At 42.2% G+C, this 14,874-nt stretch overlaps 1 protein-coding gene across 6 annotated transcripts in view; it reads left to right on the forward strand.

Annotated features, from left to right (window-relative positions):
• The window catches only part of ZMYND8 (zinc finger MYND-type containing 8), a 1,698,999-nt gene that overhangs the window by 58,776 nt on the left and 1,625,349 nt on the right, over positions 1-14,874 (forward strand). The gene's annotated exons all lie outside the window — the stretch shown is intronic.

Raw genomic sequence — 14,874 nt, forward strand, 5'->3', positions numbered from 1 at the left:
AGCAACCTAAGAGTTGAGTTAAAGGAAAACTGGTACTATTTTAAGAAGGTTTACATGGCTGCATTCTTAGAGCCTTCCAGATTGTTAAAAATTAGATTTTACTCTCTGTCTTTTGGTAGAGACTTGGTGTTTGGCCCCTCTACTGCAGAAGCGATTAAAAAGTGTGATGAAAGAGGCAGGCTGATCCAGGAAATCTCTAAGGTTTTTCAGTTCTAGTTTTCTTAATTGTCCAATATATTTTTCTTTCTCCTTTTACAGTTTTTGGCAGAAAACAAAATACAGTCACAAGGAATGGCAAGGGAATTTCAAAGTGCATCTGTTCTCCCCAAAACCTATGACAGTGCAGTGTGTCTGAATGACTTTTCAAAAGACCTTGTGACCCACTCCCATCCTGGCCCCCTTTTTCTTAGAGAAAGTCTGGATCTCCAGTTTTCTTTGGCAGCAAATTGCTTTAGACAAATGAGTTCTGAATTTCATTCATCAAGGTTACAGGTGGCAGGGGGAGTAAATTCTTCCTTTCCAGGGGGTCAGTAAATAAATAAATTAAAGTAAATGAATTCCTCATTCTCCAGATCAGATCTGCCTGTTTTTCATCACATGCTGTCCCCAGGACTGATAGAAGTGATTCCTCCTCCCCAAATGGGGAGGGTTTTATTCAAGGATGTTCCTCGTGCTAAGGAAAGATGATACTTAGAGACTAGCCCTGGATCCTTTTTCCTAAACCTGTCTGTGATAGTACCCTAATTCAAAGTGATGTCACTTTACAACCTGTTACTATTCTTCCTCTTTCAGGTTTCCTGGTAACACTAGATTTGTAAGATGCTCAGCCATATCCTTATTCATCCAGACTTCAAACATTTGTTAAGGTTTGTATATCTGGATCACATTTTCAGTTTTCTCTCTTAACCTTTACACTATCCACTGAAACGAGTGCTCACAAAGTGTCTAGCTCCAGTTGTAGCTCGCTACAGGGTATCTTCATTTTTCCATATTTAGATGACATGCTTATCTTTGCAGAGACATTTTCCAAGTATTAGGAATCTGTCTCTTGGGTGAGAGATCAAGACAAGTCTTTCTTGGCTGCTTCAAACTGGATTGTGTTCCTTGGATGTCAACTGGACACTTCCGTTCAATGAGCTTTTCTTCCACAGGGAAAATATGTATATATCCTTATTTGGATTTGTTTCTAAGGTTTTCCACTCAGACTTTGGTCACTGTGAGGGAATACTACAGGATTTTTGATCTCATGGCATGTAAGATTCTCTGGCAAAATTCCACATGAGGAGCATACAGTAGTGTCTGAAATCACTTTGGTCCCAGCATCATCGCCGTTTATCTTTTCAAATCCCCATTGCTGGGATTTGTAAGAAGAAAAATCTTTTGGTGTAGACAACTATCCTTAAATGCAGGTCTTCCCTTCTCCCACCCTAACCCAAAGCAGTCAGACTTTGCTTGGGAAACAGTTTCAGCAGGGATAAAAATTCAGTGGTTTGGGACACCAAGAACAGATGCAAGCACATAAATGTCTAGGAGATGCTTGCCCTAATCAAGGCACTCAACCCTATGAACCATCTTTGGTTCCTGGGACTTCTTCAGAGTAGTTTCAGACAGTACCACAGTGATGTGCTACATCAACAAGCAAGGGGGGGGGGCAGGTCATACCCTATTTGCAAACTAGCCATGTTAGCTTGGGATATAGCTTCACAGCATATTTTTACTCTAGGCATCCTAGATTCAGTCGGAGCAAAATTGTGTGGCAGATGAACTGAGCAATGACCAGGGCAGACCTTCACAAGTGGAAGCTAGATCAGGGGGCCTTACAACATTTGATGCATCTGTGGGGAGCTCCTCAAGTAACTCTTTTGCCTCCTCTTTGAACAATCAACTGGCAAGGTTCTGTTCCAGGGCTCTGCAATAATGCCTGGAAGACAGATGCCTTGCTTTTTCTTTGGGCAGGAATGTTTTTATATACTTTCCACCCTTTCCAATATCCAGGTTACTTCTGAAGATTCAGATGAAATTCCCCAAGATCATTGTGATGACTCCCTTCTGGGCTAAGCAGCTGTGGTCTCCCTTCATTTTGAAATGGTCAGGGACATTTGCCACAAGCTTCTCATAGACTGATTCAACTCCAAACAAGAACGGAGGGGTTTGATTCACTCAGACATTAGTCATTTTCAATCGACTGCCTGGATGATAAGGTTTTAATTCATTTTTAGGCACCTATTTACTGAGGACATGTAGCAGGTATTAATGGAGCAAGAAACCCTGCTAGTATAAAATCCTGTCTTAGCAAACGGAAACAGTTTTCTAGTTATTGGCATCAAAGTAACCAGCAGCCATTGAGGATTAGTTGTTCTCCGGTTGTACAATATTTGTGAGTTACTATTCTATAACATTTCTTCTTCCTTTTTCAAGGTTAATTTATCGTCCATTTCAGCATGCCTCCCCAGAGATTCTCCTCTTTCAAGGCACGCTCTTGTCAAAGTGCTCTTGAAAGCAGTTTTGCTTAAGAGGCCACTAAGTAAAATGGTGACCCCCCCCCCTTGTTATCCTAAATTTGTGTTTGTGAAGCTAACACTTGCTCAGTTTGAACCACCTAATCTGGGTGGCTTGAGGTTCTTAACATGGAAAATAGTTTTACTGGTTGCTCTGACCTTTGCAGGAAGGGTATCTGAGTTGCATGCTCTTATTGTGAATCAACCCTAACTAATTTTTCCAAAGGGACAAGCTTTCTTTGAGAACTACTCCTTGTTTTATGCCTGAAGTGGTATCCAAGCTTAGTTTAAGCCAAGCTATCCATCTCCCCAATTTCTTTGCTTAATCTAAACATAAGGGAGAAATGATATTCCATACCTTGGATGTCCACAGACAGCCTGTGTACTAACTTGACAACTATATCTATCGGATCTTTTTTTTATTTTTTTCCAATGAACATCTTGTATTAAATTATCACTTATGATATGGACATTCTTACATTTTATATAAATGAAAAACAAACAATATTGACACCACTTTAGTTACAACCATTTTACATCACAGACACCACTGAAACAACTGTAGTTACAAACATTATACATCACTTATAATCTATCCAGTCATTGCCAGTTAAGCATTGTATGGCTCATTCAAACCCTGCCTCCTAAACCTTGTTCCTTCTCTGCATATATTGTTCCCACAATTCCTATTTTTCCTATGTCATTTGCTTTTTCTCTTTTTTCTAAAGATCCCAGTTCCAGTTGTTTTATCACTGTTACTATAACCACTACGTCTAATAAAGTTGGTCTAGACTTTGATTTCCATTTTCTAGTAATGCTTTTTTGACAGCCAACTTAGCAAGGCTTTACTATGTCTAGGCAATCCCGATTCTGTATCATAGCTCAAAAAAAATAAATTCCCCAGTCAATCCAATCCGCTCACCCAGCATCTCCGACACAGTGTTCCGCAGCGAATCCCTAAAGTCTGCCAGCTCACTACACTCGCAAAAAAAATATGTTCACAAACACCTCTTTCCTGTCCGTCACACCAGCATTTGCTATCCACCTGAGGAAGAATTCTTTGGAGTCTACTTGGGGGTATAAAAATGCCCAAGTAAACACTTCCAGGCAAAGATCCTAAATCTTCTTGACTTTGTATCATATTTGGGAGATGCACATATGTCCCCCATTGTCTCTTTGTGAATTGTTTATGTAGTCTCTCTAGCAATCCTTTCTAAGCTGCTCTGATTCTTATAATTATCATGCAATATTTTATATGCTTTACTAATTATTCCTTTTTTTATTGGCAATTTCTGTTGTAGATTCTATTAAAAACTCTACCTTTGCTGGTCTTTAATTTAAGAGCCCCCTATTTCTTTCTCTTTGCATATACTCCGATATCAATCCTTGATAAGGTAAGGCAGTCTCTAACCTGCACTCCAAATTCTTGGCTTCTTCCCATTCGGTTTCCTTTCCATTTCTAGTTGCTTGCTCCCAATACCTTGGTTCCTTTGCCAGTTTTCTCCAATAAATTCCAGCCCCCTCTTGCCTATAATCTGTATCCCTAACCACAGCCATCACTATCGACAGAATCTCTTTTTTTTCCATTCTTGTGCTGGTTTAGTTCTTGGAATACTCCCTACTATTTTATGAATATAATACTCTGTATGATTTTTGTTGTTATCCTTAAGAGTCTACATCCTTGTGTCTATCAGATCCTTAAATCATTTGTTTATTTCTTGTGACGATAAGGAGGAGCAACTTGTGTCAAAACAGCCCATTTCCAAATGGTTGCAGACTTACCATAACAAATGTATTCCAAGTAGTGGCAAGGCCTCTCTACCTGGGTTTTTTGGAAAGTGGTGGATTCTCGAAATATTCTAGAAGCTGCTGCTTGCTGTTCTGTACATTCTTTTAGAAAGCACGGTAAGCTTAATTTCTTTTCTAGGTCGAGGTCAAACTTTGCTAGGACCAGTTTCCAAGGATTCCTGGACTCTGCTCCTTCCACCTCTCAAATGTAGTGAGTTATGCTAATCTACCCGTCTCACTAAGGCCATTGCAGCAGTGATCAGTTTAATGAACATAGTGTAGAAGCGTAAGTTGAACTTACAATAACAAGTATTTCAGTGGTCACTGCTGCTACCTCCCTCCACCCCTCTTGTTTTTTGGTGGTTTTTTTTTTATTTATTATTCCAGGGTGTGCAGATTAAGGTTTGTTCCTAGCACAGACCTTTCAGGGCCAATTCTCCCTGTTTCTGCTGCTGGGAAACTTTTGAAGGGCTTTGCACCCAAACTTGTCTTTTAGTCATCTCAGCTCAAGCTGCTTGACAGTTTGCTTGGAAGGTGCCCTGAAGCTTTGGAAGCTGTCTGGCCCTTAAATCCTTGGCAGGATATAACCCATATAACAAAGGCTACAGCAGCAGTGTTTGTTTGAACATATTGTGTTATTGTCAGTTCAGAAATAACTGTATTTTTTTTCTTAGCACTGGTTATAAGGTGAGTGCAATTTGTTGACTGTAGTCCTTTTATGCATAGGTTTTCAGTGGGATCCTGTTACTTTACCAAAAATGACACTTTCTTCAATTTGCCACAACCTCAAAAGCAGTTTGTTCTATTACCAGCTTACTGTTTTGTGGCAACATTTATATATGGCATTGTTAAGTAGAAAGTTTTGTTTTGCAGATGCTACATCTTAATAATTTTAAATTTGAAGTCACAGAACCTTTAAGCTATGGAATGACTTGGTTTTATTTTGAAGTAAAGTATTATCTGTTACTCCACCCAAAATTGCACTGCATCAGAGATGATATTTTTTGAAATGCTGGTTAAGTGGGTGTTGGAGGGGCTTCCCCCTACAAAAATGACCTTGAAATTTTGTTGAATATTTTCTTAGTGTCCGTTAATGGCAGTTGATGAATGGGTGTGCACCAGCTGTCCCTGTGGTCAAGGGACATCATTTTTTTTCTCGATGTATATTGTGTATACTTATTGCTGTGCTTCATTGTTAATGTTATCGTGAAGCAAGGTTTCTTTTGTGTACTTTGTATTTATTGAAAGCAGAAGTAATTCCTATAGTAAAAGCATTGGTAGCTTAACATCAGTAATCCACTCATTCTGCTTTAAGTGCTTTGCCAGCCTTAGAAGCTGGTGCTAATTCATTGTCCACCTTGTTCTCACCTCAACCGATATTACCGGTTCCTTTTTTCAGTGATAGGTTTTTGCATTTGTATAAAAACTTTTAACATCCACTTCCCCAGCTACAGCCACCACCATGCACCAGTTCTTTGGACATTTTTTGTTCTTGATCTGTTAGCAGTACTGAGACGTTCAGTTGTTGGCAGAAACTTCTGCTTGGGAGAGTGGGGGACTTTGCATTCCTACAGAAATAAATGTTGAATTTATAGCAAATCCAGGTAGAAACCCATTCATTTTGGTGCATGGCTGTACAGATTACCGCAGCTATATTTCATTTGCTGAACTGGCAAGTCATTGCTGTTTCACATTTTACGTGAATGTATGGTAAATGCCATGAGTGAAATCACCTGGAATATGTCTTTTTTTTTTTTTTTTTTTTTTTTTTTGGTCATTCAAAATGTTTAGCTTTTTATGCCCTTCCTGAGGCCTAAGCTGCCAAACTAAGTGCATGTCTGCATGCTGTCTAAAAGTAAGCATTCTCTTTCAATGTACTGCATTCTGTAATGTCCCATAGACCTTAGTTTCCAGTTATTGTAGTTTAGTACTTTCATCAGCAGACAGACCTCTGTCTCTTCTCAGCTGCATCTGTCATTTTTATCCCTCCCTTCCTTTTTTCCAACTTCTGTTTTTGCCCTCCAGTTAATCTCGCTACCTAACATGTACACACTCTTCTCTTTACTAGGGTAGTTTAAATGTACGTTTTCCCTGTCTTGTAGAGGGCACACATTCCAGTCAGAGTTTTGTATGCTGTTCTGTTGCTTGCAGGGCATTCGAAGCTTAGTAATATAATTAGCTGTGTATACCAATCTTCTGTGGATTTACTGGCATGGTTTCCTGACCCTTGAATTAGCATGAGTTCTGAATCTGCATCTGAGTAGCTACTCAAACAGTAGAACTACTGTGTTAACATGGGTGGCATGATGCCCTTCTTTTGTGCCATTTTAGTGTTGATGCTCACGGTCCAGCTGATGCTGAGACACTCGCTTTTTCTTGCTTCCTTGCTCCTCCTGAGCTTTCTCTTCCCTGTTCTCTGCAATAGTTTTTGTTTCGCTAATTTTGCGATTACCATTTCTGGTAATAACTTGTAAATGCTTTCATAATTAGATGGAGAGTATACAGTACAACAGTACAAAAGTTGTATTTGTGTTTGTGCAAAAAAAACCCCAAAAGCACTGCCAGGTTTTTGTATAGGGTGATTCCCAGTGTCTCCTTCAGATCCAAGGAGAAGTTCAACACACACACACACACACACACACAAACACACACACACACACACACACACACACACACACTTATTTCCGTCTCTGTTTCTTATTTGGTGATGTTATGTAACATTAAATCATTGGTTTCCTAAAGTGAAAAAAAGTCCCAAACCATTTAGTTGTAGTTCATCTCATTTCCTTCCATCTTACTTTCTGGTTAAGGGACCGTTGTGTCCAGAAATAATTTTTTGTGTGTGTGTTCTATGCAGTACAGAAGGTTTTCTTCTGACCCTAAAAAATGATAGTAACTTTTTTTGGCTACACACACAAATTTAAAAGCCTTACCCCTTAATTCAGTTAGAATGGCAGTATTCTGAATTATGTCTTAATTTCAGATTTTCTTTTCATACTGCAGTGTGCCTTTGTGGTTTGAATTCACAACCTACTCTTTTTTTTTTTTTTTTTTTTTTTTTTAGACGTTGTAATTAAAGTGTAATGTTCGTCATATTGATTGCTGCTGCAGTAGCCATAGTTATATGGGTTATATCCTGCATAGAGTATAACAGCCAGCCAGCTTACAAAGCTTCAGGGCTCCTTCCACTTGCCCAAACCATCAATCTGCTGGAGAAGAGTGGACTAAAGACAGGTTTGGTTTCCAAACCCATCAGAACTTTTCCTGCTGCCAAAGAATGTACTCCTCTGAGGCTTTCGTGGATCAACATTCGGCTTGTTCTGTTCCTTTACTGTGGGTATATAACATCCCTTTAGGGAAAAATCTTCAATATTAAACATTATTTATTTATTCTACTTTCCTGTTCAAGTAAGGTATTTTTAAGCTATGAGTTTGTAAATTAACGGACTGTCCGAAGACAGCATTGTACTTTTAAATGAGAGCACACTTTTTCCTGTCAGTTTAAAAGTTGTGTAAAATAATTGAAAAATGTTTGTTTTTTTTCTGCTGATAAATTGTTTATTTTCTTTCTGAGTCTGGCAAAGTGCTTTAAAGTAGTTTTGCTATGTTTTTATGTGAAAAAGTGACGTTTAAAGACATTTAATTTTTACTGTCTTTGTTGCTTGGGAAAGAGACACCATTTTCATTTTGACCATGGAACAAACTACTGAACTCCCAAAGTAAACACCCTTTGCCACCAAAGCAGGCTAACAGTTTGCTTCAGCTGTAGTTTGGTGAGACTGCTGTGGCCATTGTTTGTTCCTCAGACCACTTTGAAGCACCTATAGCCACTATGGACTGGGTGTTTATCTCCATCCTTTGTGGCTGTTGGGATCCCCTCATGGGGAAGGGAGCACCGCTCTTGTACATCCTGGGAGAGGGAACAAGGAAGACTTCCCCGTTGTCAGAATGTTGTGCCCACCATTGGGGAACCATTTAGGGAGGGTAGCTTAGTCTGTTTTGTAGAGCATTTTGTACATTATTAGAGGAGGGGCCACTTCCTTGAAGTATTACATTATCTTCATGCAAAGTGATGCTTCATAAGAGAGTACTAGGCTATTGACAGGCCTTTGACAACACCAAATTGTAATGGGCCTAGTGTTTGGAGGTTACCTGTGCCTTGATTAGTTCCAGAGTTTTCATGGCTTTACATGTGGTGGTGTAGTGGATACAAAAGTTAATGTCCTTATTAAATATTAGTAGTACAAGCCCCAATGTGGATCCCTGTGAGATACCTGAAGAGAAGGAACATTCCTGGGTACATAAACCCCGATTTAACAACAAAGTTTGTCTTTGACAGGTAGCTTGTAAACTAGCTGGCTGGGGTGGTGCTCAAACCAAAGAAATCTAGTTTCTAACTAAGTTGTGATTTATATTTTCTAATGCTCTACTAAGGTCGAGGACGACTGCACCTGGGACCCGACCTTTTTCTGTGTCATTTTAAATTTTAACAGTGACTATGGCTCTTAGGGTGTTATGGCCACTTATAAATCCATGTGTTATGTAGCCAGACATCAGAAATTGACTAGCAAATTGTACTTGTTGGTATGTTTGAAGATTTGGTAAATATCTTTTCAAATGTCTTATTTATTGCTTTTGTTGACTGTGGTAGTATGACTGGGCCATGGCAGTCTCTTTTTAAGCAGCGGCCCGGGGAGAAAAGCTCCAGTAACAAAATAGGTAATTTTATAGAAGAGAGAAACATGTAAAACTTAAGTTATGATAAGGACATACAATAACTGAAAGGCAGCTATATTAGAAAAAATGTGCACTATATTAATACAAGATAATTTGGCATACACAGTTTTAAAATGTCAAAAAATGTCACATTTATGAGTAGGAAAAATGAAACGGGTGGTGTGGAAATGAGTAGAAAGCAGAGCAGAGAAGAGGTGATGAGTAGAAAGCGCAGACCACTCCATGTTCTTGCTGATGGGACAGAGATTGGAAAAGGGTAAAAATTCACAAGGGGAGGGTGCAGGAGAGGGTTTTAGGTATGGGCATTATAAGATAACTTGGACTGGGAAGAGATTTTGTTTGTGCTTGATAAGTTTGAAAATATGAGCTAGTGGCTTAGCTGACTGTTTCTGCAATTCTAAAAAAATGTTTGCTTGTGTCTACTGTTCGGGTTAGGATTAAAGGCTGTGTCTGATCCTTTAAGCATTTTCTTCACTGTCATCAAGATTTCTGTGAAGTAGCATGTAGCAATGAATTGTGAATCTAGGAGGAGGTTTTCAGTGGGTTTGGTGTAGAAGGGGACTGGATAGTGGCAGTACTGCTGCTGCTGTTAGTATTTTATTTGTCCCTGTGTTTGAGTGCTGTGCATTACTGGCTGTTCAAAGCAGCTGAATGAGGACTTCTTAAGTCCAGAAGAGCATTCTTATTTCATGCTTGGCAGTTACTAAAAAAAACACATGTCTAATTATTCTCCAGAATGGTTTAGGATGGCTTATTGAGTATTGGCGTGTGAAGTGAAACCATGTTGATTTAGTTAGGTTTGTTTTAAGTTTGCATTGATATGTTTAAAAAAGAGATTTTGGATGCTTTTAGAAGCTTTCTGTTGACTTTCTGTCCGTCTTTCAGTACTTTTAAGTGTGGTGGTTAACAAGTTGCAATTTGTCCTTTTACCTGTGTCTTCCTTGGTGGAAAGCATGCATTTAAGATGTTAGTGATTAGGGACATGAAGGCTTGCAGTGCTACGGTGGGGTCTTCTACATGGTAGATTGTAGACCAGTCCATGTGCTTTAGGATTGTGATCACTTCTTTTTTTGATGTTGTTACAACCCTTGTTACTCTAACTGTTGGGAGTGTGGTATGGGGATGAAAATTTTAGTATATCCTTAAATAGTGGTTCTGGAGGTTATCATGAGGCAGCCCTCCATTCCTTTCACCTAATACCTTTCTGACTTATTCTTGTGATGTTTAACAATAAATCTCCACCTGTTTTTTCAGTCAGACTGTAACAGATCTGTGAGCTGCACTTAGAGCGTGTTTAAAGGTGTGACATGTTATTTTCTTTTCAAACAAAGTGTACAAATGATATTTATGTTTGAAAAGAAACGTGCATTTTGAAGCCTTTAATAAAATATTAAGTTTTAAATATTGCTTCCAAAAACTGAAGACTAAATGTAGTAAGCTGTGCTTACAATTTGAATTTTCATGGGAGGGCAGGAGTGGTTATGTCAATTCATGGTTCCAAATCTAATAATGCTGGATTAGCCTAGGTAAGTAATTGTAAATTAGTGATGTAATTATTTAAACTATTAAATTAACAGTTTAGCAGAAAAATATATCCTTAGTTTTTGTCAAAAAGACAGCAATATTTAAGTTGTTTGGGTTTTTTTCCACGCATGCGTGTGAAATATTTGGTCTGAAGTTGTTGATTTTATTTGATCTTCAACCTGTGACTTGGCTGTGTACTACAGCATCGGATCTAGAATCTAAGCTCATCCCCTACCCATAATGCCTCACTCTCCCACCTCCCCTCAGATCTCATTTGCTGCTCGTTTTGAACAGCACGGGTTCCAGGGTTCCAGTTGCTCCAAACTCCTTAAGGTTCTAAGTAGTTGTAATGTTTTTTTTTTTGAGTCTTCTTCTCTGTTTTATTTTTCTACTCTACCCTTTTCTTCTCCCACGTTGGCTTCAGTAAAACTGTAAAAAAAAAAAAAAAAAAAACTCTCCTTTCTTTCTTCTCCCTTTGTGAGAGTGAGTGCATGTGTATCCTGTTTTTTCCTGTCTCCATGACTGAGACTCCCAAGCCAGGGTTCAGGAAGTGTGCAGAGGGTGGGCATAAGCTTCCTGATTCGGATGCCCACACTCTGAGCGTGGTGTGTTTGGGTGTGCTACACCTGGATTCCTCTTGTTCGATTTGTGTAGGCTTCAACCCCGTGCCCTCATCGACAGGAGGAATAAACGGATTCAAAAAGGCCTTCTCCCTTCAACAACCAAGGCCTCTTCTTCCTCTTCCCCAGCTTCTGGGACTCAAACACCTGCTAAGAAGTCTGGGAACAGACAGAAGGCCCATCATAGGGAAAGGGAACATCCGAGAAGGAGATCCCTCGAGCAGGTGTCTTCTGGTGAGCCGCCCGCTAAGTCTCTGTCTTAGCCAGGCTGGAGTTCTCCTTGGCTCCAGTCGTCTTGCTTTTCCCCAGAGCCAGAGACTTCTCAGGCTAGGTATCCTGTCCCATCCTCCCCTCAGCGTCATTCTCTGCCAGAGTCTGTGGCTTCTTTGGTCCGGTCCACTCAGACTGTCCAAAGCCAAGGTGGACAGGATGATGCTGAAATTCCTTTGGGCCCAGATCCAGGTAGGAGTTTTGCCTGCTCCATCCTCCTCTGGGGCTGTGAGCATGCAGTCTAGTGTTCTCCTGATTCTCCTTCTCTGATCTGACCTTATACTTCAGAGTTGTTGGGTCCGAGGTTCCAGAGTGTTGAGGGGTTGGTGTCAAAGGTCCCTTGCACCTTGACCAGTTCGGCTCCAATGTTGTTGTAGCGGACCAGCTCTCAGAGCTGTAGCTTTGGTGTCACCTTTGAGGGGCTGGCTTCGACTGCAAGACTGAGTCGTCCCTCCCCCCCCGGGGCCTTGGCACTGGGAAGCTCACCTCCAACTCTCCCTTCGGTGCCAAGGGTATTGGTCAAATAGTCTCTTGTTTTAGCTTCAGCTGCTGTGCTTCCTGGGGTTCGCTCCCCTTCAGCTTTCGAGGTGGTGGTGAGCATCCTCTCTGCTCCTTCAAGAGCCTTGACTCTCTTCCTCTGATTCTGTCCTGGCTCCTCCTTTTTCTGGGAGAGAGTCTTCTGTCTTGCCCCCTCATGGACAGCCTGCTGCCAGACTGCCTCAGGATGTTCTTATTCAGTAATTCCCTGAAGCTTCTGAGTCCTCCCCAGAGTTCCCCCTGCGGAGGCTCCTCTGAAGCATGTGTGCAAGAGAAGGCACTTAGACTCCCCTCCAGTGTCTCTCACTGATGATGCAGACTTGCTTGAAGGGGAGGGTTCCCCCCAGTCACTCTCAGATGATGTCTCCTTTGGGAACATCCTGGAAATCCTTCACCAATGTGGTGGGTGGTCTACCCTTAAGCCCAACCCAAAAGAGTCTGTATTCCTGGAGGTGTTTGGCACAGGGTCTTTTACTTCTTGGGTGTACCCCCCCCCCGTGGATCCCTTAGTGGATGTCATTTCTAGTAGGGCGTGGAAGGAACTGGACATGGTTGAGCCCATCCCCAGGTGCCTGGACAAGGTGCTCAGGCAACTGTCGGAAAAGCCGCACTGGTCTAAGGGGTCTCCAGTTAATGCTATGGTGGTTGTGGCAGCCACCAAGATGGAGTTTGTTCAGGAGAGATGTTCTGTCCATCCTCCGGATAGGGAGTCTAGGGTGATGGATCATTTTGGGAAGTGAACCTACACTTCAGCCACCTTTGCTTTGTGTGCTGAATTATTTGGCCCATGTTATCAGACTGCAGAGGGACCTGGTCAAGGAGGTCGCTGACTCTGCCCCAGGGTCCATGTCGGCAGAGAAGGTTTTCTCCTCCTGCATGGCCACCCTAACTGCAGTTTCTAACCTGTCCATGAGGCTACGTTCTCATGCGACTGAGGGTGCCTCTAGGGATGCCAAGAAGGGCGTGGTCATTAGGCGGCATACCTGGCTCCAGCTTTGAGCCTTTTCGGAGCCCTTTAAGGCATCATTCATGAACACTCCTATGATAGTTCCACTTTATCTGGCAAAACTGCTCGTGACCCGTTGACCCTGTGATAAAGACTGGAAGACCTTGTCTGCTTTCGGGATCCACTTCTCTACTCCACAAAGATCCTTCTCGAGGAATCAGTGTGGAGTCAAAAAGATCAGGTTTTGGAAGCCTAAGGGTTTTCCCCAGGAAATTCGGGGTTCGTCTTCCCCCAGGGGAAAAGAGAGATGTGACAGACAGAGGGGGTCCAAAGAACGAGGGGTCTTGAGATTCGTTCTCGGGTAGACCCTTTCAGCAGTCCTGAGGGAATGCCCGATTGTCTGTGGAGGCAGTTGGGGAAGTCCGTCACTGCACCAAACAGCCTGCGAGTCCATCACAAACTATCATTGGGTGCTAGAAATCATTTCTAGAGGTTACTCAGTCCCCTTTCTTCATCCTCCCTCTCCACAGAAACACTTCCCAGATGTTCCACCTGGTCAGTGGGAGGAGGCAGCAGTAGAAATCACCAGGCTGCTCTCAAAACAAGTCATCCAGCCCATCCCCCCAGACCAGTCTGGATCAGGCATTTATTTCAGGTTCTTTTTTGGTGCCAAAGAAAATGGGGGACTTAGGACCCATTCTGGATCTTTCTACCCTGAACCTGTCTGTTGCCAAGGCAAAGTTTTTGGATGGTCACCCTTCAGTCCATTCTGCCCTTTCTGCAGATGAATGACTGGATGTGCTCAGTGGACCTTCAGGATGTGTACTATCACATCAGGATGAACAAACGCTCCTTGACTGTTTCTTCGCTTCCAGATGGGAGCCAATCATTTTCAGTTCAGAGTGCTCCCCTTTGGACTCTCCACCTTCCCCCAGGTGTTTACCAAAGTGATGGCGGGAGTGTCAGCTCTCCTGTGACTGCAGGGGTTTCAGGTCTTTTTTTATCTGGACAATTGCTCCTTTCCACTCCCTCCAGGCATCGATTGATTAGGGCCAGAGATTGCCTTCTCTTTCTAGCTCCATCCCTGGGCGTTACAATAAATCTTGCCAAGTCACAACTTGCTCCTGTTCAGATATTGGACTTCATCAGGGCATGGTTGGATACTACGCAGGGCAGGGTGTTTCTGCCCTCAGACAGGTTATTGCTTCGTCATCACATACATTACATTCTGCAGGCCTAGCTTCCCCCGGTGGGTATAGTTCTTCGGGTGTTTGGGTCCATGGCAGCCATGATCACCCTTCTCCCAACCGCACTCCTCCACATGAGGGTTCTTCAGTCAACCTTAGCTGTTCAGTAGTCCCTTTTTGAGCTCTCCTTGTTGCATCCTATTCGGTTGTCTCGAGTTTGCCGGGACTCTCTTCTATGGTGGCTTCAGTCCCCAGACCACCTTCTTCTGGGCCACCCTTTTGTTCTACCCTCCCCTGTGTTCACAGTGACCACTGACACCTCCCTGCTCGGGTGGGGAGGGGCATTCCATGGGATGGACTGTCCAAGGCATGTGGTCTTCCCTGGAGACCAGTCTACATATCAGTATCCTGGAGATGAGGATGGTGCTTTTGGCGTTGCAAGCTCTCCACGCCTTTCTCTCTGTCGGGACAGTTGCCATCCAGATGAGCAATATGTCTATGGTCTGGTACATCAACAAACAGGGGGGGGACGGGACCAGATCTTACCTCCTCTGTTGCGAGACCTTGAGATTGTGGGAGTGAGTGATTGATCTGACTGTTTTCTGGTGGCAACGCACATTCTGGGGAAGTCCAACATTCTGGAAGCCAAAAGTCCAAACGAACAAACCAAAGAAAGCAACAAAACCAACCAAAGGAGTAGTCCACACAGGATTTATTCAATGAAGCGCTTTTCATCCGATTTAGTAACCAGGACTTCTTCAGATAAA

The sequence above is a fragment of the Protopterus annectens genome, chromosome 12.part0 (genome assembly GCF_019279795.1).
Source record: "Protopterus annectens isolate FY-2018-M chromosome 12.part0, PAN1.0, whole genome shotgun sequence".
Classification (NCBI taxonomy): domain Eukaryota; kingdom Metazoa; phylum Chordata; order Ceratodontiformes; family Protopteridae; genus Protopterus; species Protopterus annectens.